General features: G+C 44.8%; 1 pseudogene; it reads right to left on the bottom strand.

Annotated features, from left to right (window-relative positions):
- Positions 1-10,777: 10,777 nt before the first annotated feature.
- LOC146195828 (uncharacterized) lies at positions 10,778-12,075 on the bottom strand (annotated as a pseudogene).
- Between the last annotated feature and the right edge of the window lie 11,253 nt (positions 12,076-23,328).

Below are 23,328 nucleotides of genomic sequence, written 5' to 3'. Positions count from 1 at the left end.
AAGATACTTATACGCAAAGTATAAGAAAAAACAACGCGCCAATGGTGGGAACCGAACCCACGACCTCCGAATATCGCGTCCGGTGCTCTTCCAACTGAACTACATTGGCCGAGGTCCCCCCTGCTCCTTTCTTGAGTATTATTATTGTCTGTATACGAGCCTTGAGAGTGTTCACCAGCGCTACCCTCAACCAAAGCGGCGGACATGGAACTTCCTGTGTTACCGCCAGCGTCACGTAAAACGTGATCAAGAGCGAGGGCAAAAGCTGTGCTGGAACCCTCTTACGCTACCTATGGCATAAAGACTGCCAGAACCGAGACCCCCGTAAGCTATAAGACAATAAATGGAAGGGAAATGATAGCGCTCGTTATAATACGTGAAGGAAAGAAACGAACAGTCGGCGAGGCCAAGGAAAGCATTGGGGATTGTACTTTGTCTTTTTTCTTTCTTTTATTTTTACTTCGATAATCACATAAATTAGTAATGTAATCTCTTCAGGGGAAAGATAGTTAAACGCAAAGTAGAAGAAAAAACAACGTGCCGATGGTGGGAACCGAACCTACAACCTCCGAATATTGCGTCCGGTGCTCTTCCAACTGAGCTACATCGGCCACTGTCCCCCTGCTACTTTCTTGAGTATTAATGTTGTCTGTATATGAGCCTTGAGAGTGTTCACCAGCGCTACCCTACACCAAAGCAGCGGACGTGGAACGTCCTGTGTGACCGCCAACGTCACGTAGAACGTGATCAAGAGCGAGGGCGAAAGCTGTGCTAGAACCCTCTTACGCTACCTATGGCTTCACGACTGCAGAACCGAGCCCCCGTAAGCTATAAGCAGATAATTGAAGGAGAAATGATTGTGCTCGTTATAATACATGAAGGAAAGAAGCCAACAGTCGGCGAGGCCAAGGAAAGCATTGGGGATTGTACTTTGTCTTTTTTTCTTTTTTTTTAATTTTTACTTCGATAATCACATAAATTAGTAATGCAATCTGTTCAGAGGAAAGATAGTTAAACGCAAAGTAGAAGAAAAAAACAATTTGCCGATGGTGGGAACTGAACCCACGACTTCCGAATATCGCATCCGGTGCTCTTCCAACTGAGCTACATCGGCCACTGTCCCGCTGCTACTTTCTTGAGTATTAATGTTGTCTGTATACGAGCCTTGAGAGTGTTCATCAGCGCTACCCTCAACCAAAGCGGCGGACGTGGAACGTCCTGTGTTAGCGCCAACGTCACGTAGAAGGTGATTAAGAGCAAGGGCGAAAGCTGTGCTAGAACCCTCTTACGCTACCTCTGGCTTCAAGACTGCCAGAACCGAGACCCCGTAAGCTATAAGCAGATAAATGAAGAGGAAATGAGGGCACTCGTTATAATACATGAAGGAAAGAAACCAACAGTCGGCGAGGCCAAGGAGAGCATTGGGGATCGCACTTTGTCTTTTTTTCGTTTTTTTTTTAATTTTTACTTCGATAATCACATAAATTCATAATGTAATCTGTTCAGGGGAAAGATAGTTAAACGCAAAGTGGAAGAAAAAACAACGTGCCGATGATGGGAACCGAACCCACGACCTCCCAATATCGCGGCCGGTGCTCTTCCAACTGAGCTACATCGGCCGCTGTCCCCCCTGCTACTTTCTTTAGTATTAATGTTGTCTGTATACGAGCCTTGAAAGTGTTCACCAGGGCTACTCTCAACCGAAGCGGCGGACGTGGAACGTCCTGTGTTACCGCCAGCATCACGTAGACCGTGATCAAGAGCGAGGGAGAACGCCGTGCTATAACCCTCTTACGCTACGTATGGCTTCAAAACTGCCAGAACCGAGACCCAAGTAAGCTACAAGCAGATAAATGAAGGGTAAATGAGGGTGCTCGTTATTATACATGAAGGAAAGAAGCCAACAGTCGGCGAGCCCAAGGAAAGCATGGGGATTGTACTTTGTCTTTTTTTTTTTATTTCTACTTCGATAATCACATAAATTAGCAATGTAATCTGTTCAGGGGAAAGATAGTTAAACGCAAAGTAGATGAAAAAACAACGTGCCGATGGTGGGAACCGAACCCATCTGTATATACCTATATATAGTGCGCAGAATGAAGTGGGGAAAATTTCGGCGAATAGCAGTGGCATCGCTGTGCGTGTTGGACCTACTTGTCAACAGGCTGTGTTCGCCGCTGGTCTTCCCAATCCCAGCAATATCAAATAAACCCCAATCTTACAATATATATATATATATATATATATATATATATATATATATATATATATATATATATATATATATATATATATATATATATATATATTTATATGGTCAAAACTTGATTTAATGAAACCAGAATTAACGAAGATGTTCTTCCCTCTCAGGCGCCCATATAATCTAATGCTTTGACAACTCGAAGTAACGATATCGATTCCACGATCAGTCCCGAGTTATAGTTTTTTTGTTTTTAATGATGTTGGAAAAGGGCTCTCTTTCGTCTATTTTGTAGAAAGCACACCAAATTTATTGATTGCGAGCTGACTTTAACAGCGCGGATAACCTTCGCCCCGCTTTTTTTTCAAACGTGGTGCAAGACGAGGATTTAGTGTTCAATTTAATTCACCAGATGGTGCCAGCGGTATAAAAGTCGCTTGTCGCTTTTCTAGAGGCGGTGTTGCAATTCGGTGCTTTTTTGTGGCGTGGTTCTTGGGGTTCGGTCGCCATTGTGCTTCTGCGGATATTTGCTTGTGCATTTGAGTGCATGCTCCTCGCAAGCTCAGCTTGTTAGTCCTAGAGTGCTACGTAGGTCTTCACACCTCAGAAATCGGTGCAATAATTGCTCACAAAGCGCATGCTCGCAAAGATCACCAACTTCATTGGTGGAAAATAAAATTGTAGTCATCTCGGGCTCTTCTTGATGAGTAAACTTTTTTGTTTCTTGTGTGCTACCGGTGCCGGTCATTTCTGGTGGGCGCATTGTATTTTGGAAGCATTATTGATTCGTAAGTATGATGCCGCGGTAGCTGGTTTGATACCTCCGCACCTTGTAATCGAATGCACTAAATTATAGGACCGAGACATTCCTCACTCCATTTAACGAAGTTTCCGACTTTACAAAATATTTCCCGACTCCTCCTCAACTTCCTGAAATCGAGTTTCACACACACACACACACATATATATATATATATATAATATATGTATATATATATCGTTAAAGAAGGTCAGGTCCAGACGGCAAAGTCATGAAGGCTAGTAAAAGTACGCCGTGTCAGCGTTTAACCTGATGTCGAAACCCAGGCGCCAGCCGGAGTCGGCGCCGCGGGACGATGACGATGGTATGTACAAAACAAAGAAGAAGATTATGGTATGTACAAATTAAACATCCATGGAGGCCTGCTGAAGCAAGACATGTCATGACTTCGTTCAGACACGTGAGATGATCGTTAAAAGTGGCCGAAAAGACAACAATGTCGTCCAAGTAACATAAACAGGTTCTCCATTTTAGGCCACGAAGTACCGCATCGATCATTCCTTCAAATGTCGCTGGTGCGTTACACAGGCCGAAGGGCATAACATTAAGCTCGTAAAGTCCATCGGGAGTTGCGAAAGCGGTTTTTCTATGTCGCTCTCATGCATAGGTATTTGCCAATAACCTGAGCGAAGGTCCAAGGTTGAGAAATATTTGGCGCCTTGGAGAGAGTCAAGTGCGTCATCAATTCGCGGCATCGGGTAGACATCTTTACTGGTAATTTTGTTTAGTGCGCAATATTCAACACAAAATCGTACTGATCCGTCCTTTTTTAACTAATACTACGACCATGGGCTTGTTGCTGGACGAATAATATCGCGACGGAGCATATCATTCACATTTTCTTCGATTACTTTTCGTTCCTAGAGAGAAACCCGATAAGCTCTTCGGCGTACGATCCGGTTAACGTCAGTAATGATGTGGTGGTGTGCAACACTAGTCCGTCCCAGTGGTGGGGAAGTGGCATCAAAAATGGATTGACGGGCTTGAAGCAATTCTAGCAATTCTTGGCGTTGGTGCGGCACGGAGTCCGGATTGATTGTCTTCGACAGCATGGGAAGAGAGACGTGCGATGAATCACATTGCTGAGGTAGAGGGGCGGTGAACACCATCATAATGTACATAGGGTGAGCATCCACTATACATGGCAGGGAAGTTCCTTACGAGGGATTCACGGGATGTGTTCGTGGCAGCTACTATAGCTGAGCCGCTGCGAAATCTTACAAGACTTGATGGGAAGGCGATTCCACGTGCAAGATGACGATGAGATAGTGCGATGAGTACATCCCCGTCGGTCATGTGTTCAGAAAGAACGGTAACAAGTTTTTCGCACTGTGGGGGCAATACAGTATCAACTTCGGCAATGAAGGAATGACGTCCTTCAGAAATGTCTGATGAAAAATCACTGTCTGTCATATGAATGACATGGTCGCCACAAGAAATGAACGCTGAAGCGGTCGAAACAAAATTGCACCCAAATATCATCTGATGCGCACACGGTGAAGGCACAGCAAACTGCACATGGTGGCGGACGCCGTCTATGACAATTCTAAGAAGGATGTAGAAGGACGCCATTTGCTCCACGAAGTTCAGGTCTATCATATGGTGTCGTTATTTCCTGCAAACGGCGGCACAAGTCAGCGGGAATAACAGAAATTGCAGCTCCTGTGCAGCCCCTTCAGCTAAAACGGAAATCATATTGTACGGGCGATGAGGAGGACTTTTGTTAAGTTCGCAAAGTGCAGTTTCACCTCAGAAAACTGCATCGCTTAGTTTTCCGAATGACGGACAGGGAGAGTTGTTGCTGGTCGAAATGGAGAAACAGTGTGGCGGTATGGGGAAGGGGACCGGCGTCGGGATACATGGGCCCCACCTGGTTCAGACGAGGATACGGCAGTGGAGAGGATCGACGAGGTGGGCTGGGAATTGGTCGTCGCTGATAATATGAGGGTATGCACTTTCGAAAGCGTCGTAACTATGCCGCTCGCTCTGAATGCATCGACGACAGAAGCGGGATATATTTCCTCGGATTGCACAGTAGTAGCACACTGGGCGAAAGGGGCGCCGAGGTGCGTAATAGGGTGACGTAGGATGAGCCGCCGTCACGGCGTTGATGTGGTTGTAGGGCGGTGCGTGTCGTGGTGAGGGAATAAAAGCAGGAGGTGATGTAGCAACGTGAGCATAAGTCGGCACTGGGCGAGGTGCAGGAGGGTCAGGTGCGACAGGGTGGGTGATAGTTGCCAACTCTTCTTTATGATGGTGCGGAGGCTGGCGTCATTAGAAGAAGAAAAGTGTTCGCACCCGTGCCGGCAAAAAGGGGTGAGGGCTTAGAGCTCCTCGCGGATTATCGCTCGAATTAGGGCTCGTAGATCGAGGTAGAGGGCGGGCCAGTAGAGAAGCCGGGCTGCAATCCGGAGGACTCCAGCTGTTCGAGGCGTTGGCCGATCGCAATAATGGAATCAACACTTGATGGATTCTGGGCAAGTAGGGTGTTAAAGGCAACAGAATTGATTCCTTTCATGACATGGTGTACGCGTTCAGGTTCCGGCATGGTGGGACTAATACTCCGGCAAAGTGCAAGTATGGCCTCTACGTAAGACGCATACCATTCATCGGGACCTTGAAGGCGGGAAGCGAGCTTGTTCTTCGCGATCTCAGTCCGAACTACCGGATCGGCGAAGTATTGGCGGAACTGCTGTTTGAAGGTGGTCCAGTTAGTGGTGTGGGCCTCACGGTTGATAAACCAATTCCTGGCGACGTCAGTAAGATAGATGAAACGTTGAGGAATTTTAAAGCATAATCCCACCGGATGTAGGCACTGCAGCGTTCATAAGTATCACACCAGTCATCCACGTCTTCGCCACGACGACCAGCGAACAGCGGCGGGTCGCGTTGTCGTACGGGCCCGGTGGGCACAGTGGCAGGCGGCGGTGTAGCCGAGGTAGAGGGTCCGACCGGGTTGGGACTACTCTTGGTTGATATAACGATGGTGGCTGTTGCCAAACGGCGACCTGATGTAGGTCCAGTGAGAGGCAGGGCACAAAACAGCAAAGGGATCAAATTTCTCGTCCACCACTCGTGAAAGAAGGCCAGGTCTAGACGGCAAAGTCATGACGGCAAGGCAAGGTACGCCGTGTCAGCGTTTATTCTGATGTTGAACCCAGGCGCGAGCCAGAGCCGGCACCGCGGGACGATGACTATAGTATGTACAAAACAAAGAAGATCCGTGGAGGGCTCACAATATATATATATATGAAGGAAAGAAGCCAGCAGTCGGCGAGGCCAAGGAAAGCGTTGGGGATGGTACTTTATGTATGTTTTTTTTTATATTTACTTGGATAATGACAGAAATTAATAATGTAATCTGTTTAGGGGAAAGATAATTAAACACAAAGTTGAAGAAAAACATGGTGGGAACCGAACCCACGACCTCCGAATATCGCGTCCGGTGCTCTTCCAACTGAGCCACATCGGCCGCTGTCCCCCCTGCTACTTGCTTGGGTATTTATGTTGTCTGTATACGAACCTTGAGAGTGTTCCCCAGCGCCACCCTCAACCATAGCGGTGGACGCGGAACGTCCTTTTTTACCGCCACCGTCACGTAGAAAGTGATCACGAGCGAGGTCGAAAGCTGTGCTAGAACCCTCTTACGCTACCTATGGCCTCAAGACTGCCAGAACCGAAACCCCCGTAAGCTACAAGCAGATCAAATAAGGGAAATGAGGGTGCTTGTTATAATACATGAAGGAAAGAAGCCAGCAGTCGGCGAGGCCAAGGAAAGCGTGGGGGATGGTACTTTATGTATGTTTGTTTTTAATATTTACTTGGATAATGACAGAAATTAGTAATGTAATCTGTTTAGGGGAAAGATAATTAAACACAAAATAGAAGAAAAAACAACGTGGCAATGGTGGGAACCGAACCCACGACCTCCGAATATCGCGTCCGGTGAAGAGCACCGGACGCGATATTCGGAGGTCGGTCGCGATATATATATATATATATATATATATATATATATATATATATATATATATATATATATATATATATATATATATATATATATATATATATATATATATATATATATATATATATATATTTGTGTGTTTATTTTAATATCAATTTCTGTGTCGAAGCTTAAGTTCTGAAATCAGCTGACGCTGTACAGGTGGCGAAATACGCATTCATAAAGTAATTTGTGACACGTTTCTCCTCCTTTTCGTTCGCATTTGGGGGCTACAGCTAATGTGAGGTATAGATAATATATATATATATATATACATATATATACAGGAAGACACGATTGGGCGGCAAGTGGTAACACATTTCGCCCTAAAGACACTCACATTTTGTATATACTGAGTTTGTAAACTCGAGATCATTAGAGTGAGCGCGCTGGTCCGATTTTCAGAGCACAAAAATTACCCTCTGATGTACTCAACTCGGCCAAATGCATGTCATAGAAAACCCCTCAATGGCATTCGACCAACCGCCGATACTTGGACTTATGTGGGGTCCGCTCGTCCTATGCATTTAATCATTGTATGTGCTAGTTTTGTTGTATGGCAATCAACTCACATTTTTCCACCCAAGAAGTATATTAAGGTTATACAAAATTCTATTTGTAATATCCGAGAATTAATGACAAGAAATTAAGGTTGTAAATTTGTAGCAGCTCAACTATTTTCGACCAAAATGTCACGAGCAATTGACAGCAGCCGGAGATGCAGAGTCTGCAGGCGCTTCAACCTTGGCTCATTTAGACACTTAGCAAGCTCTTAATTCTGCAACTGGCTTGTTTTGTTGCTTGTTCTACTATTGTTTTAGCAGCCTGTCTGGCACAGCTCTGATCTCTTTAAATCGAGCGGCCTACTTCATTTCGCATCCCTGTTGATGTCACGCCACCCATCCGCGCTTATATGGTGGTCTGTCGTGGCAGGTGCGTCTGAGATGTGCTGCCTCGATTTAAATACGGCGTCTATAGGACTTCATGCGTGAAGACGGTGATGTTCGTTTACAGCGCAATATTGTGACGCATTTGAAACGCGATCTGGAAGACCAATTTTGCTGAACAGCCCAGGAGTGTGTCGCAGTTTTACTCGAGACGTTATCGGCTGCCCTGGTAGCATAGGTAGGACGGGGAAGTCGACCTGTCAGTTATGGCATGGATTCGAAACCCAGTGACACTCATGTTTTTGAAGCACAGCTAAGGTAAGTGTAAGATGAATGACCTCGAGGTCATTTTGCGGCACAGCACGAGACAGCCTTTATGTTTAGCATGAGAGAAGTAGAGGTTTCGCTTTGAAATATCGTTAAACTTTACCTCTGGAAGTATATCGAAATTGCAATCTCTTAATAAGGGATGCTAAGATAAACACCTCGATAATGGTAATATCGATTTCTGTTGTGAAGATTAGGTTCTGTAATCAACTGATGCTCTACAGGCGGCGAAATATGAATTCAAAAGTAATTGCAGGCACGTTTCTTCTCTTGTTCGTTCGCGCAATTATTATTTACTGCTATCGTTCTATTGCCTTTAAAGCGTCTCAATTCGCTTGTACAGGATACCGATTTCTACTCTGGAAAACACGCTGCTCGAACATTTACAATATATATCTCTAATCAGAAGCTATTCGTCGGTTTTGTGCACTTTTGGGTTTAAATTGTCTGAAAAAGTTGCTTACGTTGGGATGATATTCCCATAAAAGTCGACTCGATAAACCTGCCCCTGTAACTCAGGAAGGCGCTCCTTAACATTATCATTTGAGGTTTAGAGACTGGCGACATTCCTCTGCCATGGAAGGTGGCATATGTAGTTCCAGTGCTGAAGCCTGGCAATGACATGTATCGTCCTGTGTCACTGACCTTCTGTGTGGCTAATCTTATGGAGAAGCTGGTAAGTGAGTGCTTATCGTGGTGGCTTGAGGACACAAAGGCAGTTCCAACATGTATGACAGCATTCCGGTGAGGACTAAGTGCCCAAGATAGCGTCTTAGATTTGATGAGTCACACTGTACACCAGAGAGCTCTCGGCCTTTCCTCGTGAGCCATTTTTCTTGATGTTGCAAAAGCTTATAACGCAGTGCTTCAGAGCTCCATTCTGAACAGATTGAGAGGCGTGGGCATAATGGGCCATACGCTAAGGTAATTTACTCTTTTGTCAGTGATGGTATGGTTGGAGTATGATTAGGGAGTGCCATAAGCACCGAAAGGGCTTATGGTACTCCCTTTCCCTTTATCCTTTCTCACGAGGTGGGCCTCAAGGAAGTGTTCTTTTCCCCACACTCTTTAACGTCGTATTGGCTGACCTTTCCGATTGATTGCGACAAAATCGCAGGTAAGTGAGTATGTCTATATATGCTGACGATGTTTGTATTTGGATAACTGAATACAAACAAATCCGTTTAGCTCTGATAGCTCGACAGACTGTACTGTCGGTACAAGCTTACCTTCAAGGTATAGGATTGAGTCTATAAGTGGAAACATTCGGCTTTGTAATGTTGCCAGGTGTAGCAACACGTCATGTGCGGTTAGAGATAGACCTTTGTCACTCTTCCATTCGCCATTTCAATCGCATGCGTTTTCTGGGAGTCATTATTGACTCCCGTCAGCTGTGGCGAAAAGCTGTCGACGCTATTATCTCATCTCTATCTTCGCGTCTCCTTGTGATCCGTAGAAGTGTAAGTGAGCAATGAGGAACCATCCTTCTTCAGTGGTAAAACTTCATGAAGCGCTGGGGATCAGTCGCATAATGTATCACTTACCTTTTATGTCCCCCTCGGCATCACTGCTGGAATGCCTCGAATGTTGGCACCGAAAAACCCTAAGAAGAGCCATTGCAGTTCCTAAGGCGGCAGCGAACAATGCTGTAGTTGATGAGAAACTATCGAAACATCTTAGCCTTGGCACTTCACAGAGACTTCTAATGCAATTTGGCGGCCTCGGAGAGACGGTAGCTGGGCAATCCTTTCTCCAGCAGAGAGCCTACGTGGAACGTAATACTCTTACTTGTCTAGGCAATATAGTTCGAAGGCAAAGGAAACGTTGAAACCACCCCGGTCATTTCCGACTCTCGACTGTTCGATCACGATTCGCCAGGTGAGCGCAAAGCGCAGTTCTCTTTTCGCAGCAACGCGTTCGCTTGTACCTAAACATTTGAAATCAAGGTATGCCCACCATCATCATATTTTTTCGGATGGTTTGTAGACAAGGTAGGAAAATCTAGTTCAGCGGCTTTTTGCATTCCTTCTATGGACTATACGTTGTCGACACGCTTTACTGAAGTAGTATCCTTCCCAACGGATCAAAGTGTTCTATTGAAGTGGCTTTACAGAGACAAGGGTACTATCCGGCTAAAACTGCTGTCATCCAAACATATTCAATATGTGTCCTTGAAAGGATAAAGCGTGGGTTCTCTAGTGACGCCTTGTGTATACGCTCTCTACGACTGGTGCAGATTGTGCATAGCGGAGGCTTTATTTTACATTTCCAATGGGTGCCCTCACTCAATGATGTCAGAGCAACGAGGTGGCACACAGTCTCGCCCATAAAGGACTGTTAGGTACTACGTCCTCAAAACACTCCCTCAAGATTGCGCACGGCCCGCGTTGGATGATGAACAAATTTTGTTACCGATAAGAAGGTGTATATTTACTATATGCTGACGTATTGGGTCAAGCGCAGATGACCCTAGAGCGAGTGTCGTTAGCCTTACTCAGGTCTGCTACATGTTTGTTTTTACGGAAAAACAAGGTTTAGCGTCGCTCGGGTAGAGGATACCGACAGGGTTCGCGTCGCTGTCTTGTGCTTTGGCGTAGCTCTTGGGCGGACTCTGTGCAATGGCCTTCTTGAGGGGCGGGACTTGTTTAGGTTACGGTCCTAGCCGTCGTAGATGTTCTCGTGTGTGCCGAATTTCCCTGCCGCCCTCAGGTTTGACGATCGCTGAGCGAGGTTGGTTAGCTGGCCTGAGAAAGACAGCTGAAGAACAGCTCTGCTGGATGGTGTTTGTTTTTACGAAAAAAACAAGGTTAGTGACCTGCTGTCCTGGTGTGGCAGGTGGCGGGTACCTGCTGCTGCGATTGTAGTAAGTCTTTTGACGTTGGCGTATCTCACGAAGCCAGCTGTGCACCACGTTGTTGGGTATTGCCTGTGGTTCCAAGTAGCTTGTAGGCACCGGGAGAAGCTTCCGAGTTTGGCATCCCATCAGCCTCTGCACAGGAGACTGTAGCACATCATCACGCGGAGTAATTCGCCATTCAAGCAAAGTCATTTCAAATGCAGGCATTTTAAAGGAGCATTTTTTAATAGCTTCTTTGCTTCCTGCACCGCTCTTTCAGTTATGCCGTATGCCGTTAGACCGCGGGTGGTGGGGGCTTAATGTAACGTGGGCGGTACCTAGGATGTTCAGGAAGTCCTGAAATTATCGGCTCTTGAAAGGCTGCCCATTATCACTGCGCAGCTTCAAAGGCAAGCCATGGGCAGAAACGATTTCAGAACACCAGGTTTTAAGTGTGAATGTTGTGGCGGTTCGAAGTTCCCGAAACTCGAAAAAAATGAATCGAAGTCCACGATGACGGCTAATGCGCGACCTCGTAAAAGAATAAGTCGTGCCAACAACTTTCCAGAGTAGGGCTGGAACATCGTGACTTAAAATGGGCATTTTGGTGTTTCGCGGCGGATTCTTCATAAACACCTTGCACGCTTTGCAGAACTGCTTAATGTCGTTTACCATGTTTGAACAGTACATCACGTTCCTAGCCCTCGCCTTCATTTTATCCGCGCCAGCGTGCGCCATGGGAAGGAGGCGGATCATTTCGTATCTTTTTGACTGTGGTGTGATTATCTTGTTGCTGCGAAATACGATGCCCTCCTGCGCGTGCATCTCGTCTCGGTACCCCGGCCCAGTAGGTCCCAAGGTGCTCTGGGACTTCGTGCATGTGAAGAGGCCACGCTACCTCTGCGTATTCGCGCAGCTTTGCCAGGTTGCGGTCGTCACTTAATCAGATCTGCTACAAAGATGAGAAGACTTTTTATACAGTACGTACTCAACCATTTTAGTACACTAAGAGTGCGCCCCACTAGCCATGTGTGACCAAGGGACGAAGACGACATCAGGTCACTCTACTACATTGAATTATCATGGGCTCTTCTCGTACCCTTGCCCGAATCCATAGGACTGGCAAGAAACAATCTTTGCTATGTTCTATGTGTGTTGTGTGTGGGGACATAGTCCATTATATTATGTGTTTTCCAGAATATAACGCGGAAATATGTATGATGCTCACTTCCATCAAGAAGACAGGAGCCCTTAAAGTGTGTATAGAAGGGGGCGGCTTTGATGGAATGTGTTTTACCATGGATGAATGTGTACATAGGTGGTGACAGCTAGAGGGGAAGAGTTACTGTTATAAGTGACTGTGCGCCTTGTGGGGCAGATTAAACAGATATTAGGACATCTCTTAATACATAAGTGACGCTACGGTGAAGCAGTTGTCGACAGCATATACAGGGATAATCCAACTTGTAGCATAGAACAACTCAATTATTTTCAGAAGGAAACCTGTCTGTCAATTTTTGTAATTGCTTCGGTTTGGAGACATTACCGGGAAAAAGATGTGGGAAGATTCTCTATTGTCTTTCAAATAGTGTGAAAATTCGCTTCTTGGAATAATTGCTGTTGGATGTTTCTAACACCGTTACAATTGATTTGTATTTTTTTCGCAGTTTCATCCACCACTGACTCTGATGTCGCGGGTGAGTAAAATTCTTTCTCATTATTATTGCAGTTTTATATACCAAAATACGCTGCTGTAACGGGGAGTTCGAGTAGCTAAGCGCCCACCTCTAGTTAAAATATGACTTAAAAGTTGCAATAGCCGCAGTTCGTATTCCGGCAGGGAAGATGAGAAATGAGAAATTTATTAATATAAACCTCCATTTATACGTTAGAATAATTTAAAAAGCGCAAATGTATTGTCGACTATAGTTGCGAGAAAGATATCACGGTGTTGACTGTGACAGATGGTTCTTGGCGTGCGTAATCTCCAAGCACTGAAGTATTTTTTACGTAAGGAGGCCACGAGAGATCAATAAGTTTGAAGAAGCAGTCAGGTAGGTTTACTCATATGAGCTTGGAGCATTGTAGAACAATAAACTAAGAGTGCTCTTAGATGCTGACACCACACACCTGGCTTATATCTTCACAGTTGCTACATGAACCAAACACTTTCAGCATGTCACTGCTACCTGAGGTTTCTGCTGCAGGTTAGTTTGAAACCACATGGAGCAAAGATTATGCTTGCTCTACACACACGTTTTCAACACCTGGCTTATGTGCACTGATGGGGAAGCACAGCCTACCTTAAATATACCTCTGCTAACTCGGTCCGGGTCGATGCCACATATCTTAAGAAAACATCAAAGTAAAATAGGCTTTCTAAATTATTCGAATTTAATGGCTTTGACAAATATAGAAAAACGTTTGGGTCAGTGCTTCGAAAGAGCAAAGTTGCCTTTAAAAACAAGCATGAAACTTTTTCTTAAAGCAAAGAATCTTGCTTACGCTGATTACTTTCAAGCAGGTTTTCATGACGATACGATTAGTGAACCCCGCACATAGACGATATTTAAAATGGCTTCTATTACCGCAGAATGAATTCAAGTGTAGCGGAAACATTTCCGCTCTGCACTCCTGAAACCGGAGTGCTTTGGAGTGGTGGGCTTCGGACCAGCGCGCGATAGAGGCTTATGCCTCCTCGCTCTTCGATGGTGAAAAGTGCTCCCTATGGCAAACATAAAGCTGAAACCATAAGCTTCTAAGTGCAAAAGCCATGTCTTTATTTTCAAACCGTACCTAAGCGTAGCCATGCAGAGTGCTCTCGCCTAACTACAGGTTTAACCACAAGCTGAACCACTGCTAAATTTTAGACATACACATCACACATCATAAACCGGATTCTATCAAACTACCCCCCTAAGTAATGTGTCAAGTCCTCCTGGTGTATGTTGTTTCGCTGTTAAGCTTAACGTGTGCGCACGAGGGCCCTGTTCAGCGAGTAATCTGGTACAATTGGTGGCGTTTGTGTCTCTAAAGAATTCAAGATTGGTCCTGAGGGCAGCTCCTTCTCAAGGTAATAGATTGAGTGATCACTGATATATAATTTGGCTGGGTAGAGGTACCATCAATCCACTGCTACAGTGTCATGTAAGAATGTAACAAATAGAAGGTCGCTCAAATAAAAAAATAAATGTTTTGGGTAGCGGAACGATGACCATTGGATCACCTCTCGGTCCTGTTCCCTTGACGTTATGAAGATATGTTTCTGTGCTTGCGATAAATGAAGTAATTGGGTAAACTGAAAGAAAAATACAAAGTGAATTTGTCAGCGGATTCTGGACGACACCTAGACACTAAGTAGCTAATTACATGATCACACATTCGATCCGGAGCTTATGTGTTCTACGATTTTTTTTATTTGGTCTGCCACGTAAGAGAAAATAAAAGCGAGTCATCACGAAGCCCGTTACGAATGTGGAGAATTGTACCAACTGCCAGGACTTCTTGTTTGGTTTATGTGCACAGCTTGCCCAGGTTCCATCTGTCGTAGGCATGTGGATGTCCACAAATATATTAAAGCTTTGAGTTGTGTGACTCCTTGATTTCTATCCGGGCGAAGAACCTAGAGGAGCCTAAAATGTAATCTGTCATGTTACGTACAGACGCATATTTTGCACACCAGTTGAAACGTCTAACATGATAAGGCAGAATGATAAGAACTGATAGCAATATTTTATGTAAAAGGTGATACTTTAAACAAAAACTGTAACGCCAGAATTACCAGCGAAAATTTAGGACAAGTAGGTATTTAAAGATCATTATCTTTCCGCACGATCTATATTAGAAAACTACTGACCCTAAACAAGGCTGCCATTGTAATCCTCTTAATGCGCTTAGCTGTAATAGCCTCTTTGTTCTGCCAATACTTAAAAAAGAATTATGTTTCTACTAAGGTTTTAGTAGCATCATTTGTGTCTGCCACTCGTTTCGAATTAAAATAGTTAATGAATATGGCTTTACATTTCTCAAAATGGAAGCCACAGCGGCGTAAATTAATTCGGTACTGCTATCTAACTTAAATTCTATGCAGTGACTGCTAAAGACGCTGTAGTCAGAGAGTATCATTGAATTCTCAGTTAGATTCTTCGCAACAAATTCCTCCCATTTTCGTTTTTTTTTATGACCGGCGTTGTTTCAGTAGTTAAAGCCTTTTACAATCTTTCGGGTATTAGTCTCAGTTCCTATTTTAGCCGTACTTATGACACGTTTTACGTGTTGTTTATTTTCGTGTCAATGCAGAGATAGTTAAACGGATGCTAAGTAGATCATATGTATACGTCTTTTTTTTAATTATGCAATATTGCTACTAAGTCAAATAACGTTATCTCCGCGCATGAATTCCTTCAGTTCGGATTAACAATATAACTTTGTAATCAGGGGTAGGAAGCAAATTAAAATAAGGCATTTGTGACTCTCATAATCTGAGTCTCTTTAGACCGTTAAATCGCATGAACTGTAAAAGCAATGCGGTCAGTTTGCGCCCACCCAGTGACGTATGTATTTTAAGGAGTAAACTTAATTGGAACTGTTTCGAATGACAATGAAAAATGCTCATCGAACACAATATTATCAAAACTTCGACGTATATGCGAAACTGGTTCTCTTCCAGACATCGCAATTTAATGTAAAGCTGCAAAGCATTTTTCGCAGCGCAATATTGTATTACGCAGTGCATGGGATACATTACTGTCTTGGCCAAAATTGACGCGTAGAATGTCAAGTTTCGCAAAAAATTAAATCTGGTTTCGGACTTTATATGGCATATGTTTTATTTATTTATTTATTCATACTGTTATCTCTTACTGAGGGTCATGACAGGGAGGGAATTAGAGTTACATATGAATTCAGTAACACAAACTAAAATTTCAAACGAAAGAATACATTAACAGAAACGTGGAGTCACAATTATGCAAACATCATCTCAAGACGCTGCTGAGTTGGAAGAAATAGCATTGAAAGCGAAAAAGCAAAAACAAAGTTCGCTTACTTGCGCGAGTTACGACTTCCGCAAGTTAATCCTTTCATAATTTTAAAGCTAAATAATTAGGCTGCTCTTGACGCATAAACACCAGCATGTCAGCACTGGACATGAGTGAAATATACTTCAAGAAAAAAATCTTCATGTGTCTATAGGGTCAGAAATCTGTTCAGTACAACTCTTTAAACAACCAACAATGCTCACAGTAAGCCTCAGATCTCTTGTGGAATAAATATGTCTAGAACACCATATGTAATTCGAATCAAATGCACCAGTATTCCTTGATGATTCCCAATATCAACTAAACGAATTGGTTTCATAGAAAGATTAAGTTAAATGAGGATTTTATACCTTATACTCCTTTGTTTCTGAGCCCTACACGTCAATAACTAGTCACCGAAAGGAGTCATTGTTGTTTATAACAAGCCTTATTTGTAGTAGGGCACTTTTGAATGCATCTGCGAAGATAGATATGCAACGTCAATACAACCTACTCTTTCAACCTTGCAGTTGTCAGCTGTTAGATGTCTTCGTATTATTAAACTTAGTTCAAGAGATAAAAGGGTGTTAAATTTCGAAATCAAGCGCACATGGCTGGGAACAAGCAGGAAATAAAACTTAAGCTTAGCAGTATCTAATACAAAATGGTATCTTACGGCTGCGTTATACCGGAAACATGTATAGTTACTGTCGACCACACGCAGCTGTCGTGCCGCACCCGTAAGGTTCAGCTTAGGTGTTACTTCAATGTTTCTATGCTCCGACATACGATTTTTTCGAACCACCGCTTCATTCATACCATCTTCTACAGGAACTACTTCCACAGAAGACTTTAGCTATGGTAAGTTCGTATTAAATTTTATACTTCCTACGCTCCAAATAGAGGCAGTATTGAAAATTGCTGGCTTCTTCATGGACCGCACTGGATGATTTCTTTCATCGTGGCTATTTAATTAAACTGCTTTGTGTGTTTTTAAGTTTCACCATTTCAAAATGTTAGTGGTTGTATTAGATATTCCATAAGTAGTGATTTTTTGTGTATGGTCAATTTTGCGCGCTTATATATGTGCCCATTGCTTTGCCCACTAGCTGTCCCTCAAGTGGGAATATTTTTGCGTAAATTTTATTTACAACATAGAAGAAAGCACTCCAGACAACCTTAGGATTCACGCGAATCCAAAGCTGTAAGAATAGAATATTAGAACCACCTGCACACTGATACATTTATCTAACTATTTCAAAGCTGACATAATTCTTTTACGTTCGAATAAAACTGAAAAACGGTCGTTGAAATAAACTTGAAGTGTTCATAGAGTATAGATAGAAAGTATAGTATAGATAGATATATATAGAAAGTATAGATAGTATATAGAAAGAGAGTATATAAATATATACTCTCTCTTTTTCGAATTATGAGTTAAATCAAATCTGAAATTAACTCTCTCGGTGAAACTGAAAATCCTGACGCCCGGTAATGTCTTGCTGTGGTATTCAAGCGACGCATTGTAATGATTCTTTCGGAACACAACGTCAGAGCAACCCGCGGTGCATGAAATGATATTTCTTATGCTCAGCATGACCCTTAACGAGCAATACTTTAAGTAGCCAGACAGGAGACGTCTCCCTGTCTGGCAGGCAGTGCCAGCAGGCAGCAGGCAGTGCCAGCAAACTGAACACCCTTGCGGAAAGGAAGCTTCGAACGATCACATAGCCGAGTGGGACCTGTTATAGAATTCACTTGCACAAAAATACGATAAAGTATATATTTTCCTTAGAAATTACACTCAGCGAACCTGGATGACGCTACGAAACCACACTTGAACGAAGTTCATTGGGAACGCCTTTAGCGGCCGACATGCGCGAGCAGGAACGCCTTGTAATAATGCTTGCTAAATTTTCAACACGGATCGCATCATTTTTAGCTACGTAGCAGGTATCGTGCTTTCCATGGGGCTGCTGCTGCTCTAGCGTTTCAGACCATGAGCAGGCATGTTCAAGTTTGGAGTGCCTGCAATGCTTTCATCAGTGTAATAATCAGACTTGTTACGTTTTGTATGTTTGAATAAGTAACGCTTGTTGTTCCACTGATGTACGTTTCAGGGTAGAACGATAGAAATAAGATGGCTACACATTATGAAAGAGTACTAACCAAGGTTGAGGTGGAGCCTATGTTCGCACGCTGAGCCACCGTTTCCACAAGGCGACTTGTCTTCACGGGCAATATCGAAGAGAAGTCCCTTGTCGAAATTCTGGTTCAGCTTGCGAACTGCGGTTCCATCTAAACCTCGGTCAGTGTTCTTTATTTCATTCGATTGTGGTTAGCAATTTCTAGCAATACTTGATCTGGCAGTTCCAAACAACTTCATCGCTCCACCACGACTTTCAAGTAGCGCGTCTTGCTATGAACAGTAAAAGCGGCCAATCCTAATTATTTTCAGGAATATTGTTACCATGAAATCCCTAATGTAGATGACACGCCAGCATAAAATTTAACGTAAAGCCACATATTTCTGAAGCCATTTTACAAAGCCTCCGTGAAGTTAGCCAGGACCTTAAAACCAATGTCAAATGTTTTGCATTTTTCTATGCGGAATATACAAACACTAAGTATGCTACATATATACAAACCATATTGCATTCTTTAGATACAGCTCTTTTCCTAATTCCTTGATTCAAGCCAAGAGAAACTCCTTGTATTAGATTGTCGTAGTTTTTCCTATAAAGAAACCACAGCTGCGTATAGTATGTTGAGGCAGAGGAGAAATTATCTGTTGGTTATCAAAGTGGAAATATTATAAGTAGTGTTACATACAGGAACCGATTTGTTCTGCATATTATTTACAGCATACTATCATAGGATGCTATTAATGACGAAACACTAATGAACACACAAGTGATAACTAACATTTAGCAAGCGACTGTCGAAGTAAACCTTGGATGTTTATTCACGTTTAGCCTATACTTTGTCCGGTGCTGGCTAAGATGATGTGGGAGTCATAGCCCTTCTATCGGACCCTGCTTAATGTGAAGCTGAAATGGTTCTCAAATTGCATGAAATTCAGTGGTTGGAAGGAAGGGGTTATGTTATTGTGTATGTTAATTTTTTTTTCAATTCGGTTGATAAGGAAAAACAGAAATTGCTTGTTAAAAACCTGCCGCGGTCACGCCCTCGTCGCTTCCAGGAGCGGCGGAGGTGGGACGTCGAAACTGGTGAACAGGAGACCGTGACGTCTTTCCGGAATGCCGGCCGTTGGGCTAGGCCGGCCGCGCGTTTTACGCGCTTGCTTCGCTCCGTCCCGCGCTTTGGGGATCTACGGATCAGCGCAATCTGCTGCTGGTGCTGTTTGTTTTTTCCAGTTATATTGTTCTGTGCTGAAGGTTCCACGTGTTGAAAGATCCCATGAGGTGAACCATTAGATACGCAGCTGTTGTGGAGTGGGGCTCCGACGCCCTCCGACTAATGAGCCTCTTTTGCTCAGTTGTAAAATAAACGTCGTTAAATCTTCGAAAATTGTGTTTTTTTTTTATGTCATTAGAAAACAAGCAGTCTTTGAGTGCGTGAAGCAACTGGTGGCTATCAGCCTGGCTTTCCGTTGTGCGAACATCGGTGGTCCAGTTGACATGGTGCTTTGTAGTCTGCCAGAGGATAAGATATTTTCGGCGCTGCGGGCCTCTGTCATGAAAAAGAAAAAAAACCTTGCCTTTGGAATCAGCTGTGTTTTTCACAGATGATTTGCATGCCGGTAACAATATTCTAATATTGGCAGCGATTGCGGCCATTTGGGATTTCAATTCAATCAGCACAACTGAAGTTCGTGGCAGTTTTGTCATTGTTCCCGACCCTAATTAGGTTAATACCGCTGCTTCACGGCTGGCTTCAGCGTCGTTACGCTTGACCGAGAATATCGAACTTAAAACGCGATTCGCGACTCACTGCTGTTACACAGTTCGCCGCCTTTCTTGGCTACGTCAACAATTACCAATTAGGCGCAGCAAACGAAATGCATATGATCGTAAGAATGAAGGTGCACTTGCAACAGTCATTTATAACTTGGGGTTGGAGTTTTCGGTTTCTAGTTTTTGATAATTTGGCTGACTTTTTTCGGTGTTTATTTGCAAACAGAACTTCCGTTTTTTTTGGGGTATTGTTATTTTTTGCTAAAAGAATATCTTCTTTTGGTAAGATAAAGGCAAGGTTAAAAGTGACTTAGGGTACATTTTGCCTTGTTTTTCTTGCACGTCGTTTTATGCACTTTTATTTAATGTAGTGTTTCTCGTATATACAGGTAAGAACCTGGACAAAAATAGTGTTGGCATTATGAAAATTAGCGTAAAGACACAATGCATACGTAAAAGATAAATTCGCGCGTTTCACAACGGAGTAACTGAAATATTATTTACTACGATCAAGTTTTTGCATAAATCAAATTACTTAAAACACAAACGCGATTCTCTCAACTTGTATCTAAGAAGTGTAACGTGGCATGAAATTGGCGGGCTTTATATTCCGTGATTTCCTGGATACATTTGCGCTGCAAATTCTCTGGTGTGTACCTCGCCCCTCGAAATGCCTGCCTCGCCACAGGTGACCGTTCTCAAACACTTTATATGTCTATGAGTGTCAGGAAGCATGGCTGCCATTCTTTCCAAATTCATGAGACCATGAACAATGCCTCAAAACCCCCAGCTGCTGTACTTAGACCAACTATCCCACTGTTTCAATTTATACCACTGGATTGAATACTGTTGCAATTTTCTCCCATCATCCACAGTTCGCGGTATACGTGGCAGAGTGCTGACTTTTTTCTGTTTAAACCGAACTTTTTAAAATACTTTCGGCGCACGTTTATCGGTGTTTTTCAGTTTAAACCAACCCCTATTTATAACACAGTGGCTGGAGTGCCACGCAGCTCGCGCGGCAATAGCGCACTCAAGCATCATCAGAACGCAACACTGCCTCCACTTGCCGCTCCGGCGGCGCAATCCGCAAGTTGTCCGTGGATCTCTTCCGCTAGCGGCAAAGAAACGTGTTCAAATTTATTTCTGTCTTAAATAATAAACCCAAGAATAACGACAAGTGGAAAATTAGCCCTTATTGAGGCTCGCTGACCCGTACAGAGATGCTGGTAGGATAACTGCGATAAAATCAAGTTTCTTTTAACAGCTGTGTAGCGGCATTCGCCGATTCCGTCGCGGCTCATCCGATCTTCTTGTATGTATACATTAGCTTATCCTCTAAGGTGGCGCCGTGATAAATAATAACTTCATTTCATTGTGAAACAAAGTGATTTACAGTAGGCAGCTCTACGAGTAACCTGTTTACTACACCGCTGCTCAATTGTCAAGCGTCATCTACCGACTACCATGGAGTGCGCTCGTCCAGAGTACCCGTCCGCCATGCTCGCTGCCGGCCCCATTCCGGTAAGCTCGCTTCATCTAGCTCTGCAGGCACTGCGAATATGTCTGATTTCATGATGCGGCTCAAGGCGAACCATTTTCGGCGTTGCCTTGAACAACGCACCGCGCAAACTAGCTGCAATGATAGGACGGGCAGCAGCTGCTGTACGCATTCGTTTGTTGCACCGTTGGGCAATACTCGAAGGTTTGTGGGCGATTTCTCTGCCCGAGGGATGCGCATGACAAACACACAGTGGGCCGTATGACAAACATCTTTAATCTCACAGGGATCGTCGAAGTCGGTGCTAGGTCGTCGTCCGGGGGGCTGCGGCCTGCGGGTCGTCTTCCGTACAGAAGCTCCAGGCGCGAAGCAGGAACGAGGAGGCAGGGACCAAGAGCGGGTGACGGCGGCGCGAGGCTTCCTTTATAGCCCCCTCGCGCGGGACCGGTTATCCCCGAACGAGCGAGGAGAGGGAAACAGGCACCGCGCAGGGGGCATTGGGATAGTGGCGCGGCCTTCGAATGCGCGGCGCGCACGGGCCATACGGATACGTGGTGCAGGGCCCCACATCTCCCCCCCCCCTCAGCGTCCGACCCGGGCTACGCCAAAAGCCGAGCCATGTCCATGTCCGAGCCCGGGTCGGCGTAAAATAGGGAGGCTTGTCGCCTGGCTCTGACGGGATGCCCTCTCAGCTGGTTCGTGTGACGGGAGAAGCAGCAGGCATGGCGGGACTGATCCGACTGGTCCCTCTCCGGCAGCGGCCAGATCCTCGGGGTCACAGCGCAGCTGGGCTCGGCCACGGATACGCCTGGCAGCGGCCCTGAGCTGCTGCTCTACATCGTTGAGCCCTTTTCACGTGGCGCCGTGCTGGATGCACATTGCAGCAGGCGTTTCCGCTCCGGGCACACCTGGCTTCTTGAGGCCCGTACTCAAGGCCTGGCTGGTCACCATGATGGGCCACAAACCACTACAAACTAGGGGGTACCCCCTGTTTATGTGGACCCTCCTGGAACCATGCGCTGGGTGCGGTTGCCCGCCCCAGCGACGGTGGTTCATCTGGCTGCTGCAAAATCTTATCAGAATGCATTCTGAAATAAACAAAGACGTTACACAAAGTAGTGCACTACCTTGGCCTTAGGTTATAGCGTCGGTTGCTACCTGTACGGCTTATTTTGGGGGGAGATAGCTGCATCGCTTTGAGCCTCCCCCGCTTCGCAGTTATCGTCCTTGCGAAGGTGGTAAGCTTTCAAGTCTGCGACGTGCACCGGACCAGCGGTTTCACCGCTCGCCAACAACCGCAGCTGGTAGGTGAGTGGCATAGTCCGTGCCGTAACTTCGAACGGTCCAACCCACTTGTGCGCTAGCGACGCGGTGAAACCACGCGCTGCGTTACCAAGCGGGTGCGTTCTTTTCAGTACCAAGCCGCCCGTGTTGAAAACGACGTGACGACGACCTTTGTTGTACTGGTCCGCTTGCTGCATGCGCGCGACATCGAGGTTTTCACGAGCCGCTCGCTGCGCTGCCTCAAGGCGCTCGCGGAGCTTTGCCGCGTACTGCGTAAGCGGAGGGGGCCCGGGCCCCGCCGCGTCAAGTAGGGTTTCTCTAGCGGAAAAGCGATCTCTTTCCCAAAATTTAAGTAAGCAGGTGTTATACCCACCGACCTGTTCACGGTTGTTCTAGTGGCGAAAGCCAGTTCGGACACAGCCGTGCGTCCCAATCTCTGTGCTGCTCGGTCGTCGCGACCAGCATACTCTTAACATTCCCATTCACTCTCTCGGTTATGTTGCTCAGAGCGTGGTAGGGACTCGATTTC

The sequence above is a fragment of the Amblyomma maculatum genome, chromosome 3, assembly GCF_055883805.1.
Source record: "Amblyomma maculatum isolate TAMU_Amacu chromosome 3, ASM5588380v1, whole genome shotgun sequence".
In the NCBI taxonomy this organism is placed as follows: domain Eukaryota; kingdom Metazoa; phylum Arthropoda; class Arachnida; order Ixodida; family Ixodidae; genus Amblyomma; species Amblyomma maculatum.
Note: the sequence above shows the minus strand (reverse complement) of the source record. Positions and strands in the feature narration are given on the sequence as shown.